This window comes from Rattus norvegicus, chromosome 17 (genome assembly GCF_036323735.1).
Source record: "Rattus norvegicus strain BN/NHsdMcwi chromosome 17, GRCr8, whole genome shotgun sequence".
Taxonomy (NCBI): Eukaryota; Metazoa; Chordata; class Mammalia; order Rodentia; family Muridae; genus Rattus; species Rattus norvegicus.
The window spans coordinates 13205006-13224712 of NC_086035.1; the positions used below are offsets into that span (position 1 = coordinate 13205006).

The 19707-nt window shown below is 46.0% G+C and overlaps 2 long non-coding RNA genes across 4 annotated transcripts in view; one reads left to right on the forward strand and one right to left on the reverse strand.

Moving 5' to 3' along the window:
* Positions 1-19707, forward strand: part of LOC134482818 (uncharacterized) — a 23554-nt gene continuing 3847 nt past the window's right edge. The window contains exons 1-2 of one of the 2 annotated variants that reach the window (XR_010059395.1): positions 1-504; positions 6645-6724. This is a non-coding gene — a long non-coding RNA (uncharacterized LOC134482818). Of the gene's footprint in view, positions 505-1725; positions 1839-6644; positions 6725-19707 lie in introns of those variants that run through there. The other variant, XR_010059394.1, reaches the window with a different exon arrangement.
* Positions 15665-19707, reverse strand: part of LOC102555869 (uncharacterized) — a 14184-nt gene continuing 10141 nt past the window's right edge. The window contains exons 3-4 of one of the 2 annotated variants that reach the window (XR_010059393.1): positions 18821-18992; positions 15665-16635 (exon numbers count right to left, since the gene is read on the reverse strand). This is a non-coding gene — a long non-coding RNA (uncharacterized LOC102555869). Of the gene's footprint in view, positions 16636-18742; positions 18993-19707 lie in introns of both variants that reach the window. The other variant, XR_010059392.1, reaches the window with a different exon arrangement.

Below are 19707 nucleotides of genomic sequence, written 5' to 3' on the forward strand. Positions count from 1 at the left end.
GGCCGAAATCCATGGTTACCAGGGCACAACTTCAATCTAGTCGACTACACAGCCTCCTTCATTTGGCTGAAGCTTTCTTAAGCCTGGATAGTTAAGAGAAAGACATACTATGGTAGAGAGAGTTGCTCCCACATATGTGAGGGGAGAATCTCTCAACATGGTATCGTCTCTCTTTCCCTGTAACAAAGCAGCTCATGTCCACTGCTCAGTCTTACTTGAACTACGGTTTCTCTCTCAAGTGTTTGCTCATCTCCAGCTATTGAGAGAGATTTCAAGTGTCAGGGAACAAAGAACCTTCTCATTGAGCCATAGTCCTGGTCACACTGGAGGCTGCAGTGTGGGAGCAGGGCTGACCCGAGGAAGAAAGGAGAGAGTGATTATGGGGAAGCTGGGAAGATGCCAGTAGGCCAAGCAGTGACCCAGGCAACCACCTCCAGAGATACAGGACTGACATGACGCCTGCGAGTGAAATCCATGCCCTGGATTTCACTTCACAGTATACAGGTGTGCGGCAGAATCCTCCCTCCATCCCACCCCTTTCCCATCACTCTTATGACGGTCATAATCCCAGCATGCATCTGTGTGTACAGACTGTCCATTAATTTCATTAGCAGAAAGCTTTCATAGGGATTGCATGTCCGGGTTCTGAGAGGACAGGAGAGTCATCTTAGATGGTCAAAGTAAAAAGCCATCAGTGAGGAGACTCCTTAGTAGATGGGGAGGGTCACGGCTGTTTATTCACAGGGTATACTGACGGTTTTGTGTGTCAACTTGACCCAAGCTGGAGTTAACACAGAGAAAGGAACCTCCCTTGAGGAAATGCCTCCATGAGATCCAGCTGTAAGGCATTTTCTCAATGAGCGATCAAGGGTGGGAGGGACCATTGTGGGTGGGGCCGTCCCTGGGCTGGTGGTCCTGGGTTCTATAAGAAAGCAAGCTGAGCAAGGCAGGGGAAGCAAGCCAGTAAGTAACATCCCTCCATGGCCTCTGCATCAGTTCCTGCTTCCTGACTTGTTTGAGTCTCAGTCCTGACTTCCTTTGGTGATGAACAGCAAAGTGGAAGTGTAAGCTGAATAAACCCTTTCCTCCCCAATTCGCTGTTTGGTCCTGATGTTTGTGCAGGAACAGAAACCTTGACTAAGACACTGGGGATGAAAAACAATTGTAGAAAGTTACTGCCATGAGAGGCAGAGAGGAGAAAGTGTAGGGAGGCAAGGGAGGCAGGGAGGCAGGGAGGCAGGGAGGCAGGGAGGCAGGGAGGCAGGGAGGCAGGGAGGCAGGGAGCATTGATTTACAAGGAGAAATAGTGGTACTATGGGTAGATGAAAGCTATCTATTTGATTCCTAAACCTATCATTGACAAATTCCTAGGAATTGGTTTTTGACATCACTTTTTAAAGTGTGTATGTGTGCGCACACGTTTGTGGTGAGTCGGCACGTGTGTGCTCATGTCAGGGGCCTTTCTTTAGGTGCTCTCTGCATTCCCTTTGTTGGTGGCTCTCTCACTGGCCTGAAGTTTGCCAACTATGCTGGTTTGGCTGAGCGTCGAGCCCCAGGGATCCCTCTGTGCCGGTGTTCCCAGCACTGGTTTTTGCACAGAGTGTACCACCCTACAGATGCCTTCACCAAACACAGCATGAGTTCTGGGGATCAAACTCAGATCCTCAGTCCTACAAAGCAAGTGCCTCCCCCGGTCCTTGATGTTAGCTTTCCCTTGTTTTCTAGATCACATGTGGAGCTCAACCGGCCCCTGTGTCCATCAAGAGAATAAAAGCGACTGCATCACTTGCTGGTCAGTTCAGTAGACCAACAAATGACCTACGCAAAAATGGAACCCAGCCCTTAGCTCTGTGTTGGAACTTCAGGCTGAGCACTGGATGATGTTAGTTGCCATCTTGCGTGGTGAGATGTTGACCTGCCTGCACTGGCTCCTTTTAGAGAACACACATCACACCATGTCTAGAAAAGAAAGGAGAGAGATCTTGGCTTGCCATCCTCCACCTAGAAAAATCCCGGTCCCCAACAGCTGACAGTTTATCTCCCATGTAGAAAGGTGAAACAAATAATTCGTACCTAGAAAGGGGGCTGCCAAAGGCTGGTCTCAGAGAGGTGTAGAATGTGGTCAGCTGTGATTCTGGGTGGGAAGTGATGTTCTCACATCTGTTCACGGGCTAAGAGTGTTCTGCTCTATCAAATGGGCATGTGACCCCTCTAGTCACATGTATGATTGGGGAGCTAGTATGGGCTACTTTCCTGGCCCGACCTTTTGTCTTGGCAACGGACAAGGTTGGCTAAGCAACCTTGATGGATTGCGCACTTCTGGGGTTGACATGGAAGTCCTTGGTCCTTTTTCCACCCTTGGGCCAAGAGCACACTTAGAGACTGTCTCTGCAGGATATTGGGTCACTGATAAGAATTTAAGTGGAAAGACACTGAGGAGAGAGGTGATACCCTAACCCTAACCCAGGGAGTATTGTTTCCCTGAGAGCGAGGTGGTCACAGATGATGCTATGAAAAATAGAATCCAAATCTACGCCCTGCTGAGAAAGGCTGTGAGCATCCTTCTCTCCATTCTTTGTCTTGACCTCCTCCTAGAACCCTTGCTTCTGGAGGGGCACCTACCCAGGGTAATGCAGGAAGCATTTTCTTCTCAGATGTCACTCAGCTCCCCACTGGAACAGAAGAAGGTGATGAAAACATTTAGGTATCGCCTACCCAAGGCAGGATCTCCTAGATTGAGTTGGGTGACATGGTTAGAAGAGGGAAGTCATTGCAAGTCAGGTCTCCCGATGGGACCTTTTTCTTCTAGTCCTGCAATGCCCAGAGCATGTGTAGACTTATTGCACAACCTCCCACCAGGACACCTTGTTCCAAAGACATTGTGGCCCAGGAGATTGACAACTGACATGATCCAAAGGTTGTCACATGACTCTAGACACCGAAACAAAACAGAAATATAATCTTTCCAGTTCATGTAAACCCAGGGGGATTGAAATACATGGAACTGGGGCTGCCAGCACTCAGTGTCTGTCATGGTTTTACTGTGTGAAAACCTAGCAGCCTGTCTGAGCACAGCATGTGCCCCTCAGGTCACATGCAGGGTTCTTACTGCCTCCAGATCAATACCCCAGGAGGAACAGGGAAGGGAAAGCTCCCACCACAAGAGGAGAAATAGTCGTGAGTAAGAAAAATCAGGCACGGTGTACAAGATCAAGCTAGTCAAAATCCCAGCATGGTTGGGCCCTAAAGCCCCAGCACTATTGGAAAAGTGATTGACAGTCAATTGCTGCTAAGGGAGAGACAGTCCCTTTCCTTGGGGGACATGACTGTTGGTAGGTTGCTCAGACCACAGTGAGTGTCCATAGACCCATGTGCAAATTGGCCACACCAATTGGGCCTGAGTGGTTAATAACAACAAAGCCAAACAATATGAAAAAGACAGGAAATAGAAGGGATTTGGGGTGGGACACTAAAGAGGAGTTAAAGAAGAAAATGGGTAGAGGATCACTATACATTGTGTAAATGTACTGAACTATCAGATTATAAAATATTATTAAAAAGAAGAGAAGTATAGATTTTGCAATAGCTACGCTGCTTAAAAACAAGTATGAAGGACAAGAGGTAGTTAATGCAGTCAGAAGACATCAAGCCATGACTAAACTTTGAGCCTGCAGCTGGGGCCATTGTAAGAATTGCTGTTATCTCAGGTCGCAAACAGAGAGGATGAACAAATGCACCCTTTTCTGGTGTGCATAAGTCTACTTGGGCTACGGACCAAATGATGTAAACAGAGGGCATTTATTTCTCAGTTTTAGAGACTGGGAAGTCCAAGATCAAGATACCTGTGAAGGAGGGATCCTATTGTGATGACATGACATCTTCAATGTGGATCTGTGGACCCGTGGCTATGTGGGTCTGTGGATCTGTAGATCTGTGAATCTGTGGATCTGTGGCTCTGTGGCTATGTGGATCTGTGGATCTGTAGATCTGTGGATCTGTGGCTATGTGGATCTGTGGATCTTTGGCTCTGTGGCTATATGGATCTGTGAATCTGTGGCTCTGTGGATATGTGACTATGTGGATCTGTGGATCTGTGGCTATGTGGATCTGTGGATCTATGGCTATGTGGCTACGTGGATCTGTGGATCTGTGGATCTGTAGATCTGTGGATATGTGACTATGAGGATCTGTGGCTATGTGGATCTATATGGATCTGTAGATCTGTGGCTATGTGGCTATGTGGATCTGTGGCTATGTGGCTATATGGCTATATGGATCTGTGGCTATGTGGGTCTGTGGATCTGTAGATCTGTGGATATGTGACTATGTGGATCTGTGGCTATGTGGATCTATATGGATCTATGGATCTGTGGCTATGTGGCTATGTGGGTCTGTGGCTATGTGGATCTGTGACTATGTGGATCTGTGGCTATGTGGCTGTGTGGATCTGTGATTATGTGGATCTGTGGCTATGTGGCTATGTGGATCTATGGATCTGTGGCTATGTGGTTATGTGGATCTGTGGATCTGTGGCTATGTGGCTATGTGAAGGATGTGGGAGCCAGCTCTGTGCTATCTCAGTATCTCTTGTAAGAAAATCACTTCTGCTGTACCAGGGACATGTTTATGATCTCATGTAGTGACTCCCATAGAGAATTTGTTTCTAATTCTAACACAATACCATTGAGCATTGGGGCTTTGATACAGGAGGTTGCTGGTATTGGGACATTCAGCCGTCAACCCTGAGGTATGGGCAACAAGATCCTCACTCTGTTACAGATTAAAAACTCGTGAAGATAAACCCATTTTTAACATGCCACTCTGTAGTGAGGGACACCAACCAAGAAGAAAGGCACAAAGGACTGACATAATGTCTGGGCACAAGATAATGGTTTTTAAAGTCCTTGACATGAGAAACATAGCCTTCTGTTTCCCACAGACTGGGACTCAGAAGATAAGAGATACACTGGGACTTGAGATTGTCCTCTGATCATGTCAGTCACATAGGAGACTGCCTGCAACTTCCCAACTCTCAGAGATCTGAGACACACAGATGTCAGTCACCAGCTAGAATAGAGAGGGACCTTGTACCTCCTGCTTATCTTTGACTCTTTGGTAAACTTTGAGCACACCCTTTCCTGAAAATGGGCCAGGATGATTTATTTCTTACAGAGGTTGTGACCAATAGCATTGCTCTCAGATGACCCAGTAACAGCCATCTTTGGTGGTGTGCCGATACTTTGTAATTTATTTCTAGGAGTCAAGGCCGACAAGCAGACATCCTTTAAGAAAATCTGTCCTGCTGGGTGGTGGTGGTGCACACCTTTAATCCCAGTAGTTGATAGGAAGAGGCAGGCAGATCTCTGAGTTTGAGGCCAGCCTGGTCTAGAGAGTGATTTCCAGGAAAACCAGAACTATGCAGAGAAACCCTGTCTTGAAATAAAAGCAAGCACAAAAAGGAGTGACAGAAAATGTTGTCCTAGTATATAAAATCTTAGGCTAGAATGGTACTCTTCAAGGACCATCAGTTCAGTCTGATGAAGATGGCAGCTGCTTTCACTAGGGCTACATTCTTTTAGTCACTGTTACTGGGATCCCCAGAGAAGGCAGAATGGAGACCTAAATATACCTTCAAGTCCCTATGCCTGCCTGCCTGAAAATATCTCCCTATTTCCTTTTGGCTTTTTCCATCCAAGTTACCAAGGGAGTGTGTGTGTGTGTGTGTGTGTGTGTGTGTGTGTGTGTGTGTGTGTGTGTGTGTGAGAGAGAGAGAGAGAGAGAGAGAGAGAGAGATCTCCAGTTCAGCTGGATGGCCCCCAGAGATCCTTTTTTCCACCTCCCCACCACTGGGATTGAAGGGCTGTGCCACCACATCCAGCTTTTTGCACAAGACTGTTGGGAATCGATCTTGTGTCCTAACGCTCACACAGTGCAATTTACTAACTCAGTCATCCCCCCAGCCCCCAAGGTCTTAATAGTTTTAAAAGCAAATGCCCAGAGAGATACGGTGTGTCCCTAACTGTTTTAGTTACCTAGTTAATACTAATGCTTCTAGGATTATGCACACCAAGCCTTGCCCACATGCAACGGTGTGCTAAGTGTGAGAAGAGAGTCAGGGTCCCATTACTGTCCCAGAGGAACTCAGACACAGATAGAGTTCCTGGCAATACAGGAACCTGGGGGAATATGTCTGGTACATGGATACCTTGCAACAGAAGCTCCTCAGAATAATAGTCTAGGGACATTTAGAGTCTCTTGAAGCAGCAATGTGGATGAAAACTGAGAAGGACCTGCTACTTGTTGATTCGTACAGGATCATACTCAGGTAGCTTTCGTGTATGGCCCAGGACAAGGCCTAGGGAATGATATTGCCCACATTCAGCTGGCCCTCCTACATTAATTAACAGTCAAGACAGTGACCCACAGGCCAATTTAATCTAGGAAACTTCTTAGTTCAAGCTGTCTTCTTAGGTACTTCCTAGATTGTGTCAAATACACACACACACACACACACACACACACACACACACTATAACTCAATTATAATATCCACAGCTAATAATATATTGCTTACCATGCTCAGTAAACACTTTATCTGTAGATCTTTGAGGATATCTGAAGAAAACCCTTGTTGATTTTCATAGGTACCCAGCCAATTACCATGAATACTCCTGATGGATCAGGCTGCTAACAAAACTAGGTCAAACCTAAAATAGAATCTCTGGTAAGTATTCTGGGCAGATAGACCAGGGACCTGGGGGGTGGGGGGGTGGGAGTCAGGTTTCAGAGGGGTCAACTATCTGACCAAGTCCTGACACCTCACCTAGCTGCATGTCCCCTTCAACCCCAGAAAGTGCCACTGTGCTCACCTTCTCAAGAAACATCTTCTCATTCTGAATTCAGACTCAGCAAGAGACACCTGAAACAGAGACTTTCTGGGCCACAGGAAGCACTTTGAAAGTGTTTATATAACACTAGGTTCTCTAAACATAAGGCTGTACCCTGCTGGTGTGTCAGGGGCTGCTGGATCATCTGAATGGTGGATATATACACAGCCAGGGGTCCTCTGAGGTCACACAGCAGTATCTGCTATTGCTGTGTGTGAGATGTAAGATGCTCTCAGCAGACTCTTGGCAAAGAAGCCTATTTGTCCTATTAGCCAGGGCAACTGAACACACTTGACCTCATAGCCTCACATCTTATTTTTCTGAAACTTGTATTACATCCCCTGCATCAGTGGCCTACACTGTGGGATTTGCTGTGTCACACAGTTACAAAATCCTCCAAAAGTTGGGCTCTTGAAAGCTAAAATCCAAATCCTAGTACTCCCTTAAAGTTTTCACTGAGTAGAAAGCTCTAGCTTCTAAATTCTCTCCCTTTTAATACATTTTGTGGTGTGTGTGTGTGTGTGTGTGTGTGTGTGTGTGTGTGTGTGTATGTGTATATATATGAATGTGTGTGCATGTTCATGTATGTAGGTGCACATGTCAGGGTTCACATTCATAAGTGTGCAGACACAGGCAGAGGCCAGAGGTCAACCTCAGATGTTGTTCCTTGAGGAATATCTGTGGGAAATGAGACCCTCTCTCCCATAAATTAAAGAGACTAGTGAAAGTGAAGGAGTTTTGATATAACATTCTGTAGATAGGAGAAGCAGTATAGATAAAAGGCAAAGAAAACTACCTCCTTCAGTCCAATTTTAAGTTTTAAAGGAAATAACTAAGCAGTTGGAGGGCGACCACACATTTAGAAATTGGAAGGTGCATACATGGTTTTGTTTGCGTGCGCAACAGCTGGGCAGAGCAAAGGCTTCCTTTAAACAGTGCCTACTCCAGCAGCTGCTCTCTCCCACCAGTAGGCAGGTGGCTGGAATGGCATTCGACATAGTCTCCTGTCCAGTGCCACCAGGGATCAAAAACAGCAGCTGTTGTTCATTCCAGTCCCATGCTGATACAACTCAGGGGCATTTCTGGAGAGTTCTGTGAGTGAGTCACTGACTTCCCTGAATCCTGGTGATGGTGACTCTGCTCAATTCCCTAACAGCCATTACATTCTTAGTCAATTTAACTGTATTGTATAGCAATTCCCCCTGAATTGAAACAGTCTGTCCGGGAAGGATCCAGGAGGCCCAAGAAACTCAGAAGATTAACAACTCACGAGCCTTAAGGAAGTTCCTGAAACTAACAAGATTCACAAGGCCCTGAACTAAAATTTTATATAGCAGAAAACAATTGGTGGGGACAGAAAACGCTGAGCAACCTAGCAGCCTGAAAAGTCACACTGGGATGTCCAAAGATGAAGCTTTTTATGAGCTTTAGTACATTCTAGGCTTTGTTTGTTTGTTTGTTTTTTCATGATGAAGCCGCGTAAGTAACCACAATAAACTCTATGATTGGCCATGCTGGACTTTGATGGAATAATTACTTTGTTTTGTCAGTGTCTTATCTAGTGAGAAGACATTGTCTGCATAGCCCCAGAAAAAGTCACATAACAGATCTAAGAGTGAAAACTCACTCTTCTCATGGGTCACCACCAGAGAATGGATATGTGACCTATTCTAGCCTGTTAAAGAAAAGCATGCCACTGTGGGTGTAGGGACTCTGGCCACCTTGAGTGTTACAGGCATGACTCTGCCAGGCCTTGCCCTTCTCCCCAATTCCCTCCATGTTGCTAAAAACTGTTAGATTACATCCCTAAAGCTAGCCCCTCAAAGTCTATTCCCTTATTTGGCCACTTCCTCCTGAGGCTGACCACCGAGGTCTAGCTATCTAAGTATCGAAGTCCAACAATCAACCACCCTACCTTGGCTCACCTAATTAACATGTCCAATTAAATACTTCATCCTAACATCCTAACAAGGGGTTTCTCATTTTACCTTTATAAACTACTATCTGCCTATACTCCACTGTCTCCTCTCTATCCACAGGCAGTCTTTTGTCCTTGAAGAAGTATCCCTGCCCCCATCTTCCTGTTCCCTTCCCCTTCTCTCTTGTCCTCTATCTCCTCTCTTTGCCCTTTGTCCCTCTGGGGTAAATAAATCTTTGTGCTGAGAACTTGGTCTTGGGTGTCCTAAGAAAATACCAATTTCTTACAATGGATTTTTTTTAAATCAAAGCCGATGGCTTTCTATGGAATTCCTAGAACTCAGAGACAGAGGTCTATAGATCAGGCAACTTATTTAAACAACAACTATATGAGAAGGATAGAGACGTAGCTGAACAGGTGAAGAATCTGCATTACGATGTGGTCTCCAACACGGGCCCATTCAACCCAGCCCCAGGTCTGAGATGGCCTTTAGAAAGAGTTACACACGGAATCATTTTCTTCCTATGTCTCTGGATGTGGCTGTTGTCGATTCTTGAACACATATGTCTTTGGTAGGGTAAAGAGATATAGGCCATCCCCTGCATATGAACTTGTCCCAGGGTTCTTGTGACCCTCTCCCTGGAGGGACTTCTCAATTGAGCCATCAACAGCCAGTTTTTGCAGCATCTTGGGAAAGCAGGCGCACTGTCCAGGTAGTTTTGTGGCTACTATGGCCCACTGCAGTGTTCCCCTGTCCTGCTCAGCCCCAGTGGCTTAGTGCAAGTCGTTTCTGTAGGCATCTCCTCCTATACTTTGGGTAGTCTTTCTGGGAGAACAAGTTAAGAATGGTAGATGGTACCATGGCTGGAATCTCTGCGACTCATTTCCAGGCCATGCTTTGCCTCTCCCTCCCCACTGTCCTCTCCCAGGTTCTCAGCACTCACGTCTCATGCTTCTGCTGGCTTAGGTGACTGGTGATGCACAGGCTAGTCCCTTGGCATGAGTAACTACTCAACCATTGCGTTGTCTAGTTACATAAAGGATAACCAAGCAGAAGCTATAACAATCATCTAAGAGCCAGGCCCTTCATTCCATGTCCCACAAAAGTTGCCTCTTCTGGGAATAAAGAACAGTTACCTTCAAGGTACTGCCTCCTTTCCAACCTCCTGGCCCATTGATGTCAAAGACTCACATTGATGGGGCATCTGACAACACTTAATTTTAATGGGACCCTTGTTATATATGACCCATGGTTGGAGTGTTCCCCTCAGTGGAATTGATATCTCTAAACTCAAAGACCCCAGAAATGCAGGAAGGAAAGTATAAATGATTCCATAGGATATAAAATCCACTTCTACTCCCACGTCTACAGTGAGACACAATAATCCTCACTTCATGACAGATTACTAGACATTCAAGCAAAAAAAGCAAGATGGTTTCTTTTATAACTTTGCAAGACCAGGCATCAGCCTAGAGTGGCTGGCGCTCTGGTAGAGTACAGAAAACAGTTTATAAACCCTGGTGCATGACCCTTCTCCCCTTTCCGCTCACAGCGTAAACAGGAGGTACAATCTTACACTTCACCCAAGTCTCATGTTTCCTTATGTTGCTATGTTTGTCTTTTTTTTCTTCTTCAACAAAAAAGTGTGTGGGCTCATCTCTATGTTTTACATCCTGTTTATTTCAAAGTATATTAGAGTTGGAGAGAGAGATGGCTTACAGGTTAAGAGCACTTGTTGTTCTTCCACAGAACCTGAGTTTTTCCCCAGCACCCATGCCAGACATTTCATAGATACTTCTAACTCCAGCACCAGGGGGATCCGATGTCCTCCTCTGACCTCCATGAACACCCATACTCACACGGCAGACACGGATACAAACAGCGATTTAAAATCAAGCTTATTGGAGGCAAGACTTTGCTGGCAAGCTTGACTGTTGGTGATTTGCTAATCTTCACTTTAGGCAAGGGGGTAGCTTAGAGGGTTTGGAGGATGGCTAGACTAGAAGCTATTAGAAAGGGTCTAGTGTTTTCTGTTCATTTGAGCTGAACCTAAGCTGGTTCATGGAACCTGGGAAACAAACATTTTATTTCTCAAAGTACCTAGACTTGATTCCCTTGCACTGGGAACCTAGTGCTATGAGATAAATGGCCATGGACTTAGGGTATCCACTTCAATCTGAAGAGTGTGCTTGTATGACCCAGAGTCACCAAGTCATTACTAATGTAGGCCTTTTCAAATCTGTCTAACTCTGTCATCAGTTCTGCTTTTGTGGTGAGTGAAGACCAAAGGACTCCAGCTCTGTGCTCCATGCCTCCTCCTTTGCTGTTGACTGAGTTCCTTAGTCAGAGAAGGGTGCACAGTTATTTCTTAAAAGTCATCACATCACCTTGCTAGACCAGGCCTTAAGTCAGAAATTCAAACCTTTATGTAGTATATAGACCCTTATCAAACAAGAAAACATCTTTCCTTCTTGTCAATGGATCCAATTCTCTGACCTGATATTAGGCGGCTATCTGGTCTACCTGAGAGATGGTACTATGTTCTAGCATATGTGCCAGAAGCTAAGGCATCTTTAGTTAGAGGACAGTTCTATTCAGCTCATGTACAACCTCTGCTTTTTATTGTGACTAGCTCCAATCTCCACAATGTGTCCTTTTCTACAAAGGTATGGCTAACGCCATTTGTATGGAGGGGTGTAAGACACATGCATATTCCAAGCCAACAACATATCATTCTGTATCTGCTGCAGAGTCCTCTTCTGTTTTGGGCTTCACTCACAGATGTCAGCCTTTCTTATTATTTAGGATATTGACCAGAAAAGGATGAATTGGGCATATTCTACCTCCAGAAGCTTCTTCCTTGGGACTGAGATAAAAAAGTCAATAATATGCCTCTTTTAGGGGTCCTCTTGACATACTCCACACCACTGGGGGCTGAATTTACTTGTCCTCTGGGTTATGCTTGTCTTGAAAGAGCTCACATTTCCTTTGCACATCTTGTTCATCATGGCTGTTGAAACTGGTGCTACCACCATCACAGACCAGAGTGAGGCCCTGCACACAGTTCAAATGGGCCAGGTCCCTCTGGACTCAGTTATGAGAGAGGTGAGAGAAGTGAGTGTATTAGTTAACTTGCTCACCATTACAACAAAATATCTGAAAGAGGCAACTGAAGAAAGGAAGGCTCCTTTTGGCTCACAGCTCAGTGGGGAATCAGTGCTATAGGAACACGGTGGCACATTGTATCCACAGTCAAGAAGCAGAACTAAATGGACTCTGGTGCTTATACTGATGTCTCCCCTCCTCCCTATTCTTCAGGCTAGGATCTCTGGGACATCCATGGGATGGCATAGAGCATTCAATGGGAGGAGCCTTTCTTCTTTAGTTAAATCTCTCTGGAAATGTCCTCCCAGTGTGTTTCCAAGGTAATACAAAAATCCTAGCAAGTTAGCAATGAAGATCAACTGTAGCAGAAAGCAACAGTCAGGGAGCATAGCTTACCCACTCACCATTCTACTACTGCCTGTCTTGTAATAGTGGAGTTATTTCTGAACTTTCTTATAGGGATGGAATAAAAGAGAATTCATCAGCGTAGAGGCTGAATACTGATTTTATATGCCTGGTGCTGCTTCATCTACTGAGAGATTGACACATTATCCTAGTAGCTTCTGTTGGGGTATTCCTTGATGGAATGCAGACTGTCCCTCCATCATCTATGAGGAACTCTCTAGTGAATTAAATGCTCCCATGAGAGTATGCACCACTATGCATCCTCCAGGTATTGGAGTGTGACAGTAAACTGTCATTCTCTCTGGATTTCTGACAAGCACTTCAAACTAGAGATAAATCCTTGCAGAAGCACCTGCCTAGCCTTTACATCTCAAACTGTCTTAGGTTTCTGTTGCTGTGATAAAATGCCAAGGCCAAAATTAACTTTGGGAAGAAAGGATTTATCCCATTATACAGCCTATAGCCCATCATCCAGAGAGGTCAAGGCACTCAGTCAAGACAGAAACAGAACCAGAGGCTATGGAGCAATGCTTGTTTGCCATGGCTTGCTCGGCCTTAGTTCATACAGCACCTAGGACCACCAGCCCACAGGTAGCACCACCCACATTGAGCTGAGCCCTCCCACATTAATCATCAATCAAGAAAATGAGCCTCAGACTTGCCTCCAGGGCAATCGGGTGAGGTCATTGTTCCTCAGTCCTCTTCCCAAAGGACCGTAACTCGTGTCAAGTTGACATAAAACTAAGCAACACACTGGCCAATGATCCAATGCGAAGATTCTTCCCACCATCCACCTCACATAACCTTCAGGGAAGGAATTGTGTAACGCTTGCAGATGGAGCTACAGCAGCGATGGGTGGTCCCACCCCGGGACCTACCCTGAGACTGACCCTGGCTGTGATCTCGTGTTCTGACCCCAGGTGCTCAGCACTAACATGAGGAGCATAAATCTGCCTCTGACTGGGGCTATTGGCATCTAAGCAGGCCCAGAGCAGCACCAGAAGATCCAATAGCCACTGGACAAACGAAGCCAAGAGTCTCTGTGTAAAGGTTCTAGTAGAGTCTTGTTGGCTCTACAGAACGGCCAGTCTCTGCTGCAGCCTCTTAACTCCATAATGAACTCAAGACAGTTCTGGAAAATAGAGAGGAACTCTGGCCTGGCTTGTTCCAGGGTTCTTCATAAAAGCATCTCATAGGGTGGATTTGGACAGCCAGTTTTAGTTTTCCAACCCAGGGACTGTTGTATTGCAGGGACCATTTGTAAGGCGATATTGCCTTCTTTTAGTCAATGGGTAGATGACCCGGACTCAATCTGTAGACTGAACTGTGTCTTGGAATGGGTGGCTGTCTTCATTCAGAACCTTACGCACCTTGGTTTCCTTGCTTTAGAAATCAACTTTCTTGGCTACCATAATGTAGCTGCTCCAGGGACCTGGGGTCTGTGTAACCTCTCTACAGTTCTCTGCAGGTACAACACTGGCTTCCATTCTCAACCCATCTTTAGTCCTGCGAATGGCTCACCTCTGACCTTTGACAGCTAAGCCCCATTACCTGTTCACAGGATCCTGTCATTCCCATGGCCACAGGAAGTTCCTCTCAGTGACAGTGTCTCCCTCATCCAGGCTCTTCAGTGGAACCCTGGATTGGTGACTTCCCCAGCCTCGCTTAGCTCATCTGCTTCTCCAAGCCTCCTGATGTCTCTAGGGGATGGGATACTTCCCTAGCACCATTAGGTCCTGGGATGCACACGCTTACTTCATTTTTAATGGTTCGTGTTTGCTAGACCCTCCAGATATTTCTACTCCAGTTTCTTCCCTCTCACACAAGCAACCCATGAAACATAAGTCCTTTGTGTATCCCTGGGGCTAAGCTGCTAAATGTACCCCCTACTCTGACATGTGCTAAAAAGTATTACCTCTGGTTTATACTATGGTGTCCCTGATCAAGTCTTGTTTCTGGAGACAGAACCTAGAATTCCTGGTGAATCCCCACTGACCCTAACTAAGACAGTTTGAGATGGTGAATCCCCACTGAGCTGCCAGTATCAAGAAAATAGGGCCTTTCTTTAATGCTCCACTGTGGGAGCAGGTTCTGATAAAAGATGGCTAACACTTGGATCTCAGGAAGAAGAGCAGCCTCTTATCCGAGACTGTTTTGTGAATGAGAGAGGTTTTGGGGAGGACTGTGCAATGAGCCACCATCAGCCCATGCTCTGGGAAGTGGAGGGTGAAGGCTGCCATCCTGAAAGGCGGCAGCTGGGATGCTTCAGTGTTCATAGGAAGGTGAGCTCTTGACTTCCTCTGCAGAGCTCTGCCTCCAGATGGTGCTTGGAGTGACCAGAACTATACTGACCCGAACCGGGAGGCTCTAAGGGACAAGGGGACAGAACACAGATGCGAGGACAATAGAGTGGAAATCCTATAGTCATCCTCTGAGTCTATTGAGCTTTTTAATCAACATTGCTGGGGTCGCAAGGCCCGTTTTAAATCAATCTGAGCAGGTTTTTCTCTTTCCTTAAGAGGATGCCATTGTGACCAATACACTACTCAAAAATTGAATTTATGGAACTTTCCAGGAACTGATGGAGGGGACGGAAGAAGAATGGGTGTAACTGATTGGATTTTTTTTTTCCTGCATGGTCCTGCTATTTCAAAATATATATACAGGATTTAATGAAAGACGGGAGGTATTGCGGAAATGTATTAGCGTTTGTCTCTCTCCGTTTTGTTTGTACTGACCTCCCCAGTAGTCCACGGAAGCATTCAATTGCTTCAGTGGTCTTTAGCTCTGCTGCCGTATTGACAGGAAGAACAGGGCAGCTGGCTCTACAGCCAGGCACCCTCTGATAAGGCCAGGGGCTTTCAGTTCTTATTTTTAGATTTCCATTAAAAGCCGGGTGCAGACCGCAAAACATTCACGTTCAGCATTAGCTAGAACTGAAGAGAAAAAGATACAACCGAGAGTAAAATCCGCCCTTCAAGTAGCCAGAGGTGGAGGGCACGGGGGGGGGGGGGGGCAGGAATGTAGTGCATAGACACACACAGCCAGTTGTTCTTCATAAGGTGACAAGCCAGTCAGGGGCACAGACAGTTGGCATGTTGAGAGGAGGAGGCTGGGAAATTTAGAATCACAGAGTATTATTCGTTTGACAGTGTGCCCAAGCAGAAATGACATGGTGCTTGGTGCTGTTTTGATGGGCTAGTGAGCCTCAGTGGTACCCCTGCCTCTTTGTCTACCAACTGGTGACCATGAGCCATATATATATATATATATATGTGTGTGTGTGTGTGTGTGTGTGTGTGTACATATACATATATATCCCAAACATAACAATAATAAAATAAATCATATGCTATAATAAATACTTTTATTCCAGGCCACTATTAAGTAAAATAATGGTATCTGGAACATAATCGTTGTGACTTCATTGAAGATGTCTACTGGATTACTAATGAGTGGGTAACCACCTCAACTTGGGTCCACTGGGCACGACGGTAAATCACGTTCCAGACAGGGGAAAAGAGCTCTGCGAGCTTTGGTATGTTACTAAAAACAATATGCAATTGAAAGTTTATGATTTTTTTTTCCTAGATCTTTTCCACCTAATATTTTCAGACCACAATTGCCCGCAGGCAAACGAACCCGTAGAAAGGGAAACCACGGACAAGGGGTGCTACTATATTCAAATTCCTTCTCTTCCTGCTCCCTGAATGTGCATGAAATCCAACTTCCCGGTGAGAAAACTGAGACTCCATTAGCACCTCATAAGCTGGAGAATTTAGGGCTCCGTGCAAGGGCGAGAGTTCCCATTAGGCTGCTGGGAAATTAAGTACGAATCCACTTTACCTCAGACCAGCACTACACTGTAGATACAGCTTTCTCTGCCTTGCAGGCTGCAGTTTGATTGGACCAACTTTTCATGGGCATCAAGCTTGATTCTTCATGGTCATGAAATTTGTCTTCTCCACCGTTCAGTCCTCTAGAAGAGAACCTTTCTCAAGACCTCACATTGGGAAGTGACTTGTAGTTAGCAGGCTGCCGTTTGTCTCATTACGTATATGTGTATGGTTATGAAGGCCAGCAGATCATATAGCTATAGTTCGTTGGGGGATGGGTTCTGTGCACTGTGTTTTCAGATACTGATTCCCATGCCCAGACAGCTGGCAGCAGTCTAGATGAAGGCCAGGTCAAGCATCTCTGGTCTCAATGTCATGTAAAAATTGTTTTCCATCACTTCTGATTTGTTAGTAAAAGAGCCGGTCAGCCAATGAGCTGGGCAGAAGAAATAGGGCGGGACTCCCGATCCTAGTCATGGGACCCTAGAAAGTAATGGAAGAGTAAAAATGATGGAAGAGAAGAGGATGTGGGGAAACCACATGGATGGACCAGGAGGATTCTCCATGGGATCGCAATGAGAGAGCAGCCAGGAGGACACACATGGGCCAGAGCAAGCCAGGGCAAGACTCAGAAAGGACCGTTTGACTACATAGTAGCAGCCTAGTTCCAATCCAGCCTAGTAGATTGGAATCTGCTCAGCTATTAGTGCATGCATCTGTTAATAAGATCACCAGGTCTCGGTGTCTTTATTCAGTAGCTAAAATGGGCTAAGAGGGTGTAGAAACGCCCTTCAGTTATTTGGAAGTGAAGGGGGCGTAGAAGGCTCCTCAGAGAACTACCTTTACAATAGTTCTTTATCTTTCGTCATTTTCTTCTTGTTTTTCTTCTTGTATTTTTGAGACAGGGCCTCTCACTGGACCTAGAACTTATTAAGTAGGCTAGGCTAGGTGGCCTTAAGCCCCAGAGATCTGTCTTTGACTTGCCAGGGCTAACAGGTGTCTACCATCATGCCCCACTTGATTCCCCACCTTCCCCCTCCCTCCCCCTCCTCCCTCCCTCCTTCCTTCCTTTCTTTCTTTCTTTCTTTCTTTCTTTCTTTCTTTCTTTCTTTCTGTTTTTGTTTGTACACAGGAGGTTCTGGGGAAACAAACAGGTTTTACCGACTCTCCCAGTTCCTTTGATGTGTTTTAAATGGTGCTTCCTATGATAGTTGATAGCATGTCATTTAAAAAAAAAAGTCTTTGGCATTTCATAAATAGTTAAATACCACGACGAAAAATGAAAGCAACCAATCCCTGCACCTTACTCTGAACTATGGTGGATATGATGATGTCTTGGCGCTGGATACAGGCTCACAGCACAGGACTAGCAGGTGATAAAGCCAGTACTCTACAGGGGGTCCTCAGCTTGTGTGGGGCACCGTCCTTCTAAACCCATCGTAAGTTGAAAGGAATGGATGTCGAAACAGCACGACTCTACCCTGTGGAGCATCATAACCGAGCAACTCTGTGCACTGGAGAATGTGAAATGGTCACCCTCCTGGCCCTGTGCTTGGCTACGATGTCAGCTGGTTGCTGCTGCAGCTACTGCTGGGTATCATGAATGAGGATGGCACTGTGTACTGCAAGGTTCAGAGAGCGCCAAACTTAGAATTCACAGCACGGTTTCTGCTGGGGGAGCCCCACTTTCATACTCACATTTGAGTGAAAGATCATAAGCCAAGCCATATCTTCAGTCAGGCACCATGTGTGTGGCGCCCAGTGGCGACCGAGCGCTTAGATCAGTGGGAACAGTCTGAGATTATCTGTCTTTCTTTATGCTTGCAAAGTTCTCGTCACAAGACGTTGGGGTGAAATTCATGGAATGTCATTCAGTGGTGTGTTCTGTCTGATGGCACAGAACAACCGATCCCGTCTACAGGAAGGGGTGGCCACTTTCAGAGAGCTGGGTCCGGGTACTCAGGAAGCACGTGGAGCTCTTTGTCTACCTGCAGTCCCTTTGAGCTTCCTAGGTTCCTCTCTGAGGACATTTGTAGCTAGCAGAGCTGTGTTACTTTCAACCAGCTGACCCAGCTGTACGATATATCTACCCCCCCCCATCTTATTGCCCTACCTTGCCAAATGCCACCTGGAGTGCTTACGGCCCCGTGGGAAACCTCCCAAATGTGTTTTCCATCTATCTACCGCAGCAAGAGGTAACTTTACAACCTGAGGCAAGGCGTGTCGCATGTTGAATTTGCTTAGGAAAGCAATCACGTCCAGTGTAAACCTGGGTTCTGTTGGATGGATAGACCATGCCCTTGAGAGCTGCTATCTGATATCAACCTTTCTGTGGGAGAGTCGTGAAGGCTCAGAGAGACACACATCAGAGAATGGATCACCAAGGCAAAGAACAGGGAGAGGGGACATTGTTTACCCAGAAGCGTCAGTGATCCATGAAGCAACGGACTTGATGTTGTAGTGTTCTTAAAGAGACCCCCAAAGACTGCAAGAGTTCACTCTAGTCAAGAAAGAGACAGCCACATGCCTAAAGAAAAGAGATACCAGGTACCAACCACTACATGTGCTTAGAGGGAAGCAAAAGACTCACCTGCCCGCCCCAGATTTCCCAATTCCAGCGTGGGGTTAAAGAAAAGTAGCCATGGGAACACAGGAACATCAGGCTCACCGGAATACATGAGATGATGGGGAACTGGAACCCTTGGAGGCTCTCTGTATTTTATGGGATGACTTGTATTTGCTTGATGTCCAGTCTGTGACACACCAATGGAATCGCTTAATATTTCTTGCTTAATATTTTTGAACCACAGAACACCAACGTGACTGACGTACTTCAGAATCTGAAAGCCAAGAGTTCAGAGGTGAGACGTAAGGTTTACTTTAGGTCAATTTGACCGGAACACATGGTACCCAGATAACCGAACAGTATTTCCAGGTGTGCCTGACAGGCATCTGATCTTTCTAGATGTTAGCAATGGACCTGATGGACTGAGTAAAGCAGAATGAACTCCCAGTGGTACCCTTCACCCAGTCCTAGAACCTGGGCAGAACAGAAAGCCAGTCAGCTTCTGGCCTAGGGTGTGTTTTCTTTTCTTTGACTGGAACTCACACCATCACCTCCCTTGGTTCTCAGACCTTTAGCCCCACCACAACCGCATCGTCTGCTCTTCCTGGTCTCCTACTTGCAGATGTCAGATACTATCGATATCGTAACCTCTATAGCATGCAAATCCATTCTTCATCCCCCTCCTTTAACCCTAGAGCGTCTTTATGGATTCTCCAGACCGGCTGGACTGGTAAATACCATCTGCCTGAAATGGCTCCCCCGATCTGGGAATCCTTTGAGTGGGACAAAATGAGGATACAGTCAGAAGAGAATGGTCTCTGAGGAGATTTCAGTTCACACCTCATCATGCTGGAGGGGAAAGCAGGCATCGATCAGAATCTGCACCAGCTGCCCACTGGGTAACCGGAGTGAAGTCAGCAGCAGCAGGAAGATCAGAGACGTGTGTTAGGGGTCTCATGAGGTCTCGCTTCAAGTCCTAGGATGGATAA